This window comes from Palaemon carinicauda, unplaced genomic scaffold, assembly GCF_036898095.1.
Source record: "Palaemon carinicauda isolate YSFRI2023 unplaced genomic scaffold, ASM3689809v2 scaffold664, whole genome shotgun sequence".
Taxonomy (NCBI): domain Eukaryota; kingdom Metazoa; phylum Arthropoda; class Malacostraca; order Decapoda; family Palaemonidae; genus Palaemon; species Palaemon carinicauda.
Window position 1 is genome coordinate 5001 of NW_027171943.1, and position 10000 is coordinate 15000.

General features: G+C 45.0%; 1 long non-coding RNA gene across 1 annotated transcript in view; it reads left to right on the plus strand.

The window, feature by feature from the left end:
* Nucleotides 1-10000, plus strand: part of LOC137637330 (uncharacterized) — a 21041-nt gene that overhangs the window by 1288 nt on the left and 9753 nt on the right. Inside the window, exon 2 of the long non-coding RNA XR_011043559.1 lies at nucleotides 9896-10000. This exon is cut by the window's right edge and continues 20 nt beyond it. This is a non-coding gene — a long non-coding RNA (uncharacterized lncRNA). The remainder of the gene's footprint in view (nucleotides 1-9895) is intronic.

The window sequence follows — 10000 nt, forward strand, 5'->3', positions numbered from 1 at the left end:
AAGTATAGTTCAACTGGTTTTTGCTCCGACGTGTCTCACAATTTAACATATCACACTGCTTCTGTGTTCTGGCAAGTGGTAAGCTACATGGCTTTGCAGTGCACGCCAGCGGGGTGGTCAAGTATTTTGACTCGGACTATAGCAGCGTAGGAGTATCGAGCAGACCCTTTTGAGCTCTTATTGAATGCAATGCACTAATCAGGAAAGGGAGACAATTATAAATCTTGTCATAATTGCTATATCAAAATTAATTGCTCATTATGTAATATTGCAAGAAAAATCTACAATCTACAGTATATGGTACCAGTTCCTGACCTAGCTAACCTAACCTCATCATAGGGCAATCCTTCCATATTATTATTACACAATGCTGCCTATTATATGGAGCAAAAATAGAGATACCTCATATGTTTTAAACAAAATTTACAGTCTTTCCTTACCTTACCACTTATCTAAATTGCAGGAGAGTGTGCTAACCTTAACCTAATCTAGGCAGTTGGATCCGTACCTTGTCAGACTATAGATAAAATAAAATTGAGGCTACTGTATATCCCAACTTTAAATAATGCTGTAGATTAAGTAAAATTATGAAGATATATCCTAACTTAACCCAACGCATGACACAAATTCCTGTTTAAAACTTAACTCCATGATTAGTGCTTTACCTTACAATGGAAGGTTTTGTAATATGAAGAATTGGTTAACATGTGATGCATTAATTTCTAGCAAAACTGGAATTTGCTTTAAAAAATGGAGAGGCCCTGGTTAATTGTCATTTTTCTCAGTTTAATGGAGTCTGGCCATAATAACTTAAGTATCAATTGATTAAAATGTGATCACTAGTTCGGAGTCTCAAGTCCAATATTTACCTTTGGGAGACTGACGGTGAGTTATTGCATATGAGTGGGTTTCAATTGCTTGGAATTTTCTGTTTTTTTGCAATGATGCATTCATCAACTTTTTCATTTAACCAATTAAGAGCTTCAAAGTACTTATGCATAAGTTACCAGGTGTACATTTATAGCATCTATCCCCACAACCATTTCTCTTCTGTTTCATCAGGACGACCGTATGATCCAGGAGTTCCTTAAGCCTCTGGTGATCCGATGATGATTCTGCATTAAATCTATCATTCCTCCTGGGGATCCGATTAGCATTCAACGAGTCATTCAGTACTTAATTTGCAAAAAAAAAAAAAAAAATGGCATAAATATGCATGTCAACCTACGAAAATGAGATTTGTCACACATAAATGCTAGATCTACAAAACAGACATAAGAAAGTGAATAATTCTCCCACATGCGCAGTAGACCATTTACCCACATTCTGTTCATATCAGCGTGTGGCCAAGTTCCTCTGTGCTTGTTGCTAATGGAAAACTTTTTCTGTTTTGCAGTTTTTTGCAGTAATTATTGCTGGATAGTATTCTCTAGTGCTGCTTAAATGTCACTGAATATTTGTAAATAGTTTGTGTTTTAACGAGAAATAAATGTGAATAATCATCTCGGCACCTGTAGAATGAATGGTTGTGTAAGTGAATGTATATTTGTGTATACATTTAACATTTTTCACTCTAGTTATTTTATATGTATTTGATTTTTTAAATATTGCACTCCATTTTTCATTTGTTCCGTAATTGGAATACAAACCTATGCAATTTATTTAGGGGTGTTACTTTCAGCAAAGCTGAAATGACGAGCGATTAAAATTTAGCGACGGTTAGCTACCCCTTCCACTAGTAAGCGGGGGTAGGGGGCTACACACAAAAGTGATTTAGCTCACTTTGCTTTTGGCTCGGATGTTGAACGGTCGTTGCCGTTCTTCATCCTCACCAAGTTATATTTTAGATTGTCATTAATGCTTTCTGATGTGCTTTCTCTTTAAAAGCATGTGTTTGTGTTGACTTATGCCGAACATGCGTTCCTACCCTGGACTTGAAGGCCAGCCCTGCGGTACCTTCATGTCATCTGTGGACACCAACCGCCACACTTTGTCCTGCCTGCAGAGGTCAATGGTGTGATAGTGTTAACAAGTGTAATAAGTGTCGGTAGTGGTCTGCCCCCAGTGGGAAAGGTTTGGGCGTCAGTGAAAGAAGTCTAAGCGGGATATTTCCCCTTCGAAGGTTCCTTCGAAGGGAAAAAATCCAAGACCCCTTCTTCTGCCTCCTGACCTTCATCTAAGCTCCTGCTCATTCGGCCTCTTTCGAGAGACCGTCGAGCAGTAGCGTAGACCCTTTAATTTTCGGCTAACCCCGGTCTTTAAGAGTGTTGCTTCCCCTAGCGAAACGGCCCCACATCTCCCACCGGATGAGGCCTTGTCTATGTCTTCTATGTTAAAGGTGTGGTTGTCCTTGGGTCTTCTGGGTGCGCCCTCCAAGTACTCCTTGCTGAAATTTATCCTCCACGGTGCGAGTGTGCTGCCATCGTTGACTTCAAAGGTGGATCCTTTGTCTCTCGTCGACGTTGTGGTGTCAGAGGAGTCTTCTGTGGCCGTTACTGTCGCCCCTGCCCATCCACTCTCCAGCTTTTGCTGCCAACTCTTGTTTCCCCAGTTCCTGTTCATCCTTCGAGAGGGAAACTAAGTCCATCGTTGGTCTCTCCCGCGAATGTTTCTCTCCCTTGATGGAGTTCTCCCATAGAGACTCCTCTTCGGAGGACTGCTGCTCAAGGTCTGCTTGCTGATCCAACGGCTCATAGAGGGCATCTGTCGCAGAGCTCGCCCTCCACTTTGCCTTAGAGGTGACCCTTCACTATCGGTGAAAAGGCGTCTTTTTGGCACTTCAGCCTCGTCTTCGCAGCTGTCCCTCTCAGGGGAGCCACCGCTTCAGTCATCTTCTGGCCCTCGACCTTTGTTCATCCCTGGTCTTTCTCCTGACAACGCTGCTGCTAGTCCTCGAACTTTGGCCCTGGACTCTTCTGCGGATTGTTCGCGATCCCCATTGGATGTTCGTCCTTCCAAAGGGCACATCCCTGTTTCTGTTCGACCTTCCAGCTGACTTGCCGCCACCGCTCCTGTCTTGTGTACAGCCTCTGGATGTTCTACCCAAGTGTTCAGCTGCGAGCCAACGCTCTCCAGCTTGCTAGCACCCTGCAGTGCACCAGCGCTCCACAACAGTACGTCCGCGCCAGCCTGCTCTCCAATGCTTTCAAAAAGTGTCTTCGCTCCAGCGCGTCAGCATTCTCCAGTGCTTCTACCTTTGCCTGATTGCCAGCCTTCTCCTGCTCGTCCTCAGTGCCCTCTAATGCTCCAGTGATCTCCAGATCGCCGGCGCTCTCTAGTGCAACCTCGCCGTTCCAAAGAGCAGCTTTTCCCTGCTTGCCAGCGATTAACTGTGCTCTCCAGCTCGAGCTCTCCAGTTCGAGCTCGTCAGCGCTCCCCTTCGCAACAGCACTCCTTCAGACATCAGAGCTCTCATGAGCAGCCTCGTTCTCCGGCTTGCCAACGCTCTCCTGTACAAAAGCGTGCTCCTAACCAATGGCGCGCTCCTATACGTCACCACTCTCCCAAGCGCCAGTGCTCCACTGAGCGCCAGCACTCCACTGCATCCCAGTGCTCCACTGCGCACCAGTTCTCTCCTGTGCCAAAGCTCTCTCGTTCATCAACACCCACCAGCCATACTGCATATTCACCGGGAACTGCGCGCCAGCGTCGTCCTGTGCAGTGCCATACTGTGTACCCGCTCTCTGCTCCTTTTCTAAAATCTGTACACCAGTATCCTGAGCAGCGCCTTATAATGTGCCAGAGCTCTCCTGCACACCAGCGCTCTTCTGCGCACAAGCGTTCCCCTACCCTTCAGCGGTCGCCTACGCGCTAGCGCTCACCGGTCCACTTGCGTCACGGCCATGAGCAGGTTCTAAAGGCTCCTAGGGAACATTGAATCGACAGGTCACCATCACCTCATTCCCCTCTCCACAAACGCATTACACCAAGATCGCCGGGAATGGGGGAAGGGGCTTCCAGAGAAGGGTTCAGGATCCCAAAGCTGCCTTCCTCCAAGGCAAAGCCATCAACAGTAGAGACTCCTCGCAGGGAACCCTCGGTCCCTTTCCCTCCAGGGGATCAATCTGACAGTGCATCAGTCAGTCAGCTGCCGTGATTCAGTGCTATGTTCAGAACACTGTTGCAAGCCTTTAAGCCTGCTCTGTCTGCCAGCTCTTGGAAGCATTCTACAGCTCCAGCAGACTTGCTGCAAAGAACCATTGCTGCTTCTGCTCCCCTGAAGAGGAAGAGAGGAGTCTCAGATGTGGTCACATCTACGAGGGTAAAGCTGACTTGTGTTAGGCCATCGAGGCTTCCTGCTCCTGCATCTTCTACCGGACAGTCTCCTACCTCACCTCTACCGAGGGAGTTACGCGAGGAATGGGCTTCCTCTCTTCCACCTTCGGAGGAAGTCTCCCCTAGCACAGAGAGATCTCCACCACCGATGGAAGTCAGAAGGGACATGACAATCTGTCCTTCCTTCCTCAGAAGGAACTCAAGGAATCCAAGACTCTTCCAAAGTCCTCTTCAAGGACTTCTAAGCCAACAGATACAGCCACTCACTTGAGGAATGTCCGCGACATACCTTTGAGAAGAGCTTTCGGAGGCTGGAAGAAGTTGACTTTGCTACAAGTCCAATGTCGGAAGGAGAGCAGAAAGAGTCAGAACCTGCATTCTGGCAGGTTCTGATTTTGAGGGTTCTCAATGGGTACCCCCACGAGAGGCAAAGATACAGTCTTAGACCGTGTCTTTGGCACCCAGAAACCCTCAGACCAAAGCAGCCTTGCCCTGGTCTCAGAGGCTGAAAGGTGCCAGGTGAACCAAGCGTGTGTCACACGATCATACATAGTAACGACATTTCATTTTGTGTATATATTATGCTTGTATCTTCGCTCTCCCCTCGCACTGACAAGGACCTGAAATATGTCTGTTTTTCTCACCGTTAACTGTTAACCAGTGCGGTGTCGGTTGAACGGGAAATATCCTGTTATGTCTTTTATGCCTTTTTTGCATGAAGTTTATGTATATAAAAGCGAGCATTCTGTAATAAAGTTACTCGGTTGCTTTCATCCTGCCTTTGAGTCACAACCTTCTCTCGGCTCATCACACAGGGCTAAGATCGCCCTACAGCTCTCCGAGATCTCCTCCTCTCAATGTTCCAGCTCTACCACTAAGCTTCTCTCACCTCCTAGTCTCCAGCAGAGGAGACATTTCGAGATCTTAAATGAGTCTCGTCCAGCTCTTTCTCTCCCTCACTCTTTTGAAGAGCTTACCAAAGGAATCTCTCGAGTTAAACTCCAACCGATAGGTCTCATTCTCGGCAACCGAGATCCTTAATCAGGAGGAGGTCACAAAGTACACCATGCAGGCCAAGCGAGGAGTTTGAGGCCATATCTCAAGAGATTAGCCACAGCCCGTCCCTGTGTACCTGTACTTTTTGTCAGCACAGGGAGGAACAAGACGGTTACTAAGAACACCATCTCTACTTGGATTTGCAAGGTCATAGACTATGCCCTGAATTTGGACCCTTCTCCTTCACGTCACCCCAGAGCTCTCAATCTTTGGGGCGTAGCTATGTCTCTGGCCTTCAAGAGCAGGTTCTACAGGTTGGGGAGTGGAAAGTCTGAATACGTTTACCGCCCACTACCTGCAAGACGTGACCCACAGGAGGCTCTATACATTCTCTATTGGCCCTGCGGTGCCAGCACAACAGCAGGTATGATATCTCAAGCTCTAGTACAGCTTCCTAGTACCATCTTCATTTCCTTTCTATCTTTATTCCTTACTTAGGTACGATTCAAAACTTTAATATAAGTAGGTTTGAAAATCTGAAAATGGTACTCTAAAATACTAGCATTTCTTAATTGGTAACAGCTAATTAGAAAGCACATTTATAGAAAAATTATTGCTTTCACGTAAATGATCAATCATTTTTACACAATTCAAGTATAAAATTAACACCCAAACCATAATTACCATATTTTTTATATTTTTATTTAAAAAAAAATTATATGACTTTCCTAAAATATTTTACATTCATTATCATCTACTTTTTAATTATTTCAAGGTTTAGCAAAAATATTCTGATTTGTTTTAGTAAAACTTTTAATCATTTCCCGACATCAAGCAACAGACTAGAAGCATTTATCTGGTATAGTTTGGACGTAACGATTAAAAAAAAAAATAATAATTTTTGAGTGCGTCGCTTTTGCCCCTCGATAGTTTGGACTTATCCATTAAAAAAAAAAAAATATGCAGCAAAAGAGTTGTACCTAACCACTACTTCAGACTGGGTGCAAATGCGAGAGGAATAAGAGAGTGAGAGGTTCAATCACTTTTTTTTTTTAGGAAAAATTAAATGGTATATAGATTTTTTTTTTCAGAAATATGGAGTCCTCCCTTAAGCCCTACAATGTCCTACCTGTCAACAGCCTTTTGTGTTTAGACCTCAAGTCAATTAAGTATTTTGGATGCTATTGACACACTGGCAGTAGGTAATGTTCCGAGTATTGTCCATTCAGGATAAGGTGGACGTCTTCTTACCTTTCAGTGGACGTCTTCCTACCTTCAAGGGGAAGGTGGACGTCTGCATCTACCATTCAGGGGAAGGTGGACGTATGCATCTACCTTTCAGGGGAAGGTGGACGTCTCCGTCTACCTTTCAGGGGAAGGTGGACGTCTCCGTCTACCTTTCAGGGGAAGGTGGACGTCTCCGTCTACCTTCCAGGGGAAGGTGCACGTCTCCGTCTACCTTTCAGGGGAAGGGGTATTTGTTTACAAGAGCATGCTCTCAATTTACTCCAAAATTATGTAATCACACAGCTTTCCTCTTTCTGTACAGTAATTAGGAGGTTCTTTAAATGATGGGAAAGCATAAAATAGCAAGATATGTTGCGCAAGGGGGAAGGGGCATGGGTGGGTTGAGGAGGTACTAAACGACCTAGAACCAACATCGTCAACATAGTCAATCAAAGAGAAGTTTGTGACGTCAGCATACATTTGGTATATATTGAAAATATATACTAAATAAAAATGGACCAATTTCTCAAAAGTGTCACTATTTGTGAATTGTATATTTTATTTGGTAAATACTAGACAACAAATCTACCTTTCAGGGGAAGGTGGACGTCTCTACCTTTCAGGGGTAGGTGGACTTTTCTGTCTACCTTTCAGGGGAAGGTGGATTTCTCCGTCTACCTTTTAGGGGAAGGTGGACGTCTCCGTCTAACTTTTAGGGGAAGGTGGACGTCTCCGTCTACCTTTCAGGGGAAGGTGGACGTTTCTGTCCACCTTTGAAGGGAAGGGGGATGTCTCCATCTACCTATTAGGGGACGTTTCCGTCTACCTTTCAGGGGAAGGTGCAAGTCTCCGTCTACTTTTCAGGGGAAGGTGCACGTCTCCATCTACCTTTCAGGGGAAGGTGCACGTCTCCGTCTACCTTTCAGGGTGAGGGGTATTTGTTTACAAGAGCATGCTTTCCATTTACTCCAAAATTATGTAATCCCACAGCTCTCCTCTTTTTGTACAGTAATTAGGAGGTTTTTAAATGATGGGAAATCAAAAAATAGCAAGATATGTTGAGCAAGGGGGGGAGGGGCATTGGTGGGTTGAGGAGGGACTAAACGAACTAGAACCGACATCGTCAACATAGTCAATCAAAGGGAAGTTCGTGACGTCAGGGTACATATGGTATGTATTAAAAATATATAATAAAAAATGGATCAGTTACTCAAAAGTGTCACTATTTGTGAATTGTATATTTTATTTGGTAAATACTAGACAACAAATCTATCTTTCAGGGGAAGGTGGACATCTCTGTCTACTTTTCAAGGGAAGGTGGACGTGTCTGTTTACCTTTCAGGGGAAAGTGGACGTTTCTGTTTGCCTTTCAGGGGAAGGTGGACGTCTCTGTCTACCTATCAGGGGAAGGTGGACGTCTCTGTCTACCTTTCAGGGGAAGGTGGACGTCTCCGTATACCTTTCAAGGGAAGGTGGACGTCTCTGTCTACCTTTCAGGGGAAGGTGGACGTCTCCGTCTACCTTTCAGGGGAAGGTGGATGTCTCCATCAACCTTTCAGGGAAAGGTGGACGTCTCCGTCTACCTTTTAGGGGAAGGTGGACGTTTGTCAACCTTACAAGGGAAGGTGGACTTCTTCGTCTACCTTTCAGGGGAAGGTGGACATCTCCGTCTACCTTTCAAGGGAAGGTGGACGTCTCCGTCTACCTTACAGGGGAAGGTGGACGTCTCCGTCTACCTTACAAGGGAAGGTGGATGTCTCCGTCTAACTTACAGGGGAAGGTGGACGTCTCGTCTACCTTACAGGGGAAGGTGGATGTCTCCGTCTATCTTTCAGGGGAAGGTGGACGTCTCCGTCTATCTTTCAGGGGAAGGCGGACGTCTCCGTCTACCTTTCAGGGGAAGGCGGACGTCTCCGTCTACCTTTCAAGGGAAGGTGGACGTCTCCGTCTACCTTTCAAGGGAATGTCGTCTCCGTCTACCTTTCAAGGGAATGTCGTCTCCGTCTACCTTTCAGGGGAAGGTGGACGTCTCTGTCTTCCTTTCAGGGGAAGGTGGACGTCTCCGTCTACCTTACAGGTGGAAGGTGGACGTCTCCGTCTACCTTTCAAGGGAATGTCGTCTCCGTCTACCTTTCAGGGGAAGGTGGACGTCTCCGTCTACCTAACGGGAAGGTGGACGTCTCCGTCTACCTTACAGGGGAAGGTGGACGTCTCCGTCTACCTTACAGGTGGAAGGTGGACGTCTCCCTCTGCCTTACAGGGTAAGGTGGACGTCTCCCTCTGCCTTACAGGGTAAGGTGGACGTCTCCCTCTGCCTTACAGGGTAAGGTGGACGTCTCCCTCTGCCTTACAGGGTAAGGTGGACGTCTCCCTCTGCCTTACAGGGTAAGGTGGACGTCTCAGTCTACCTTTCAGATCCCTACTTTACTCAGTTGGGGTTCTAATCTTAGTGATATCCTGATTTGCTAGCTCATTGGGTAGGTTTCTCGAGAAATAAGACTTGGCGGGTCTCTCTCTCTCTCTCTCTCTCTCTCGCTCTCTCTCTCTCTCTCTCTCTCTCTCTCTCTCTCTCTCTCTCTCTCTCTCTCTCTCTCTCTCTCTCTCTCTCTCTCTGTGCTGTGTTTCAGTGTCCCATATATGTAAAGTTTCTATGCTTCACAGATGGAGACATCCTCACGTTCAGCTCCACAATGGATATCTCAATACATGTGCTACCCTAAATGATAGATGCACAGCAGTGGTATTACTTGTACCAAAATTATATAATCTGTAGGTATTTGGTACCTAAGGAAAGTAAGTAGATGATTGTTAGCATTGTTCATTACCTCCGCAAAGAAGTTGGTAGGAGGTTATGTTTTCGCCACTGTTTGTGTGTGCGCTTGTGAACAGCTTCCAGGCCACAATTTTAATCTTAGAGTAATTAAATATGCAAGGATTAACTGATGGTAAAAGCTGGAAATGATTAAATTTTGAAGGTCCAAGTTAAAAGGTCTACTTCAAGTAATCAACCATAAGTTTGGACATCGTATTCTTTGAGACTTCAAATTTGGTTCATATATGTGTATGAAAATCTACGCCAATTATTACATGTTAAAGTCAAAGGTCATGGTAGAACAAGGTTTTGAGAAATAATCTTTTAAGGTGGAGGTCTTGCTGTGTACTAAGTGCCCACTGAATGCCCCTCAAGTGGAAAAATGTCAATAGGCAAACTCAGATATTTTAGAAACTGTAAGAGTTATGAGTCTCACTCCATCAATGCTGTTTAATAAGTAACATTGCTCTTTTGAAAGGTCCTGTTAGATTATTGTAAAAGCAAGAAAGTCATTCAATTTCATTATTATACAAAATGGTGGGAGATTTTTTGGAAAATTTTCACAAATGTTTTATTTAATTTCAGGTGCATCTTGAGCAATGAGCTATGGGAGATTGAAAATTGAATGTTTTTAGTATTTTGCTGCTCTCCAATGAGATCATAGAATCTACAAAGAAGAACAGCTAGCTG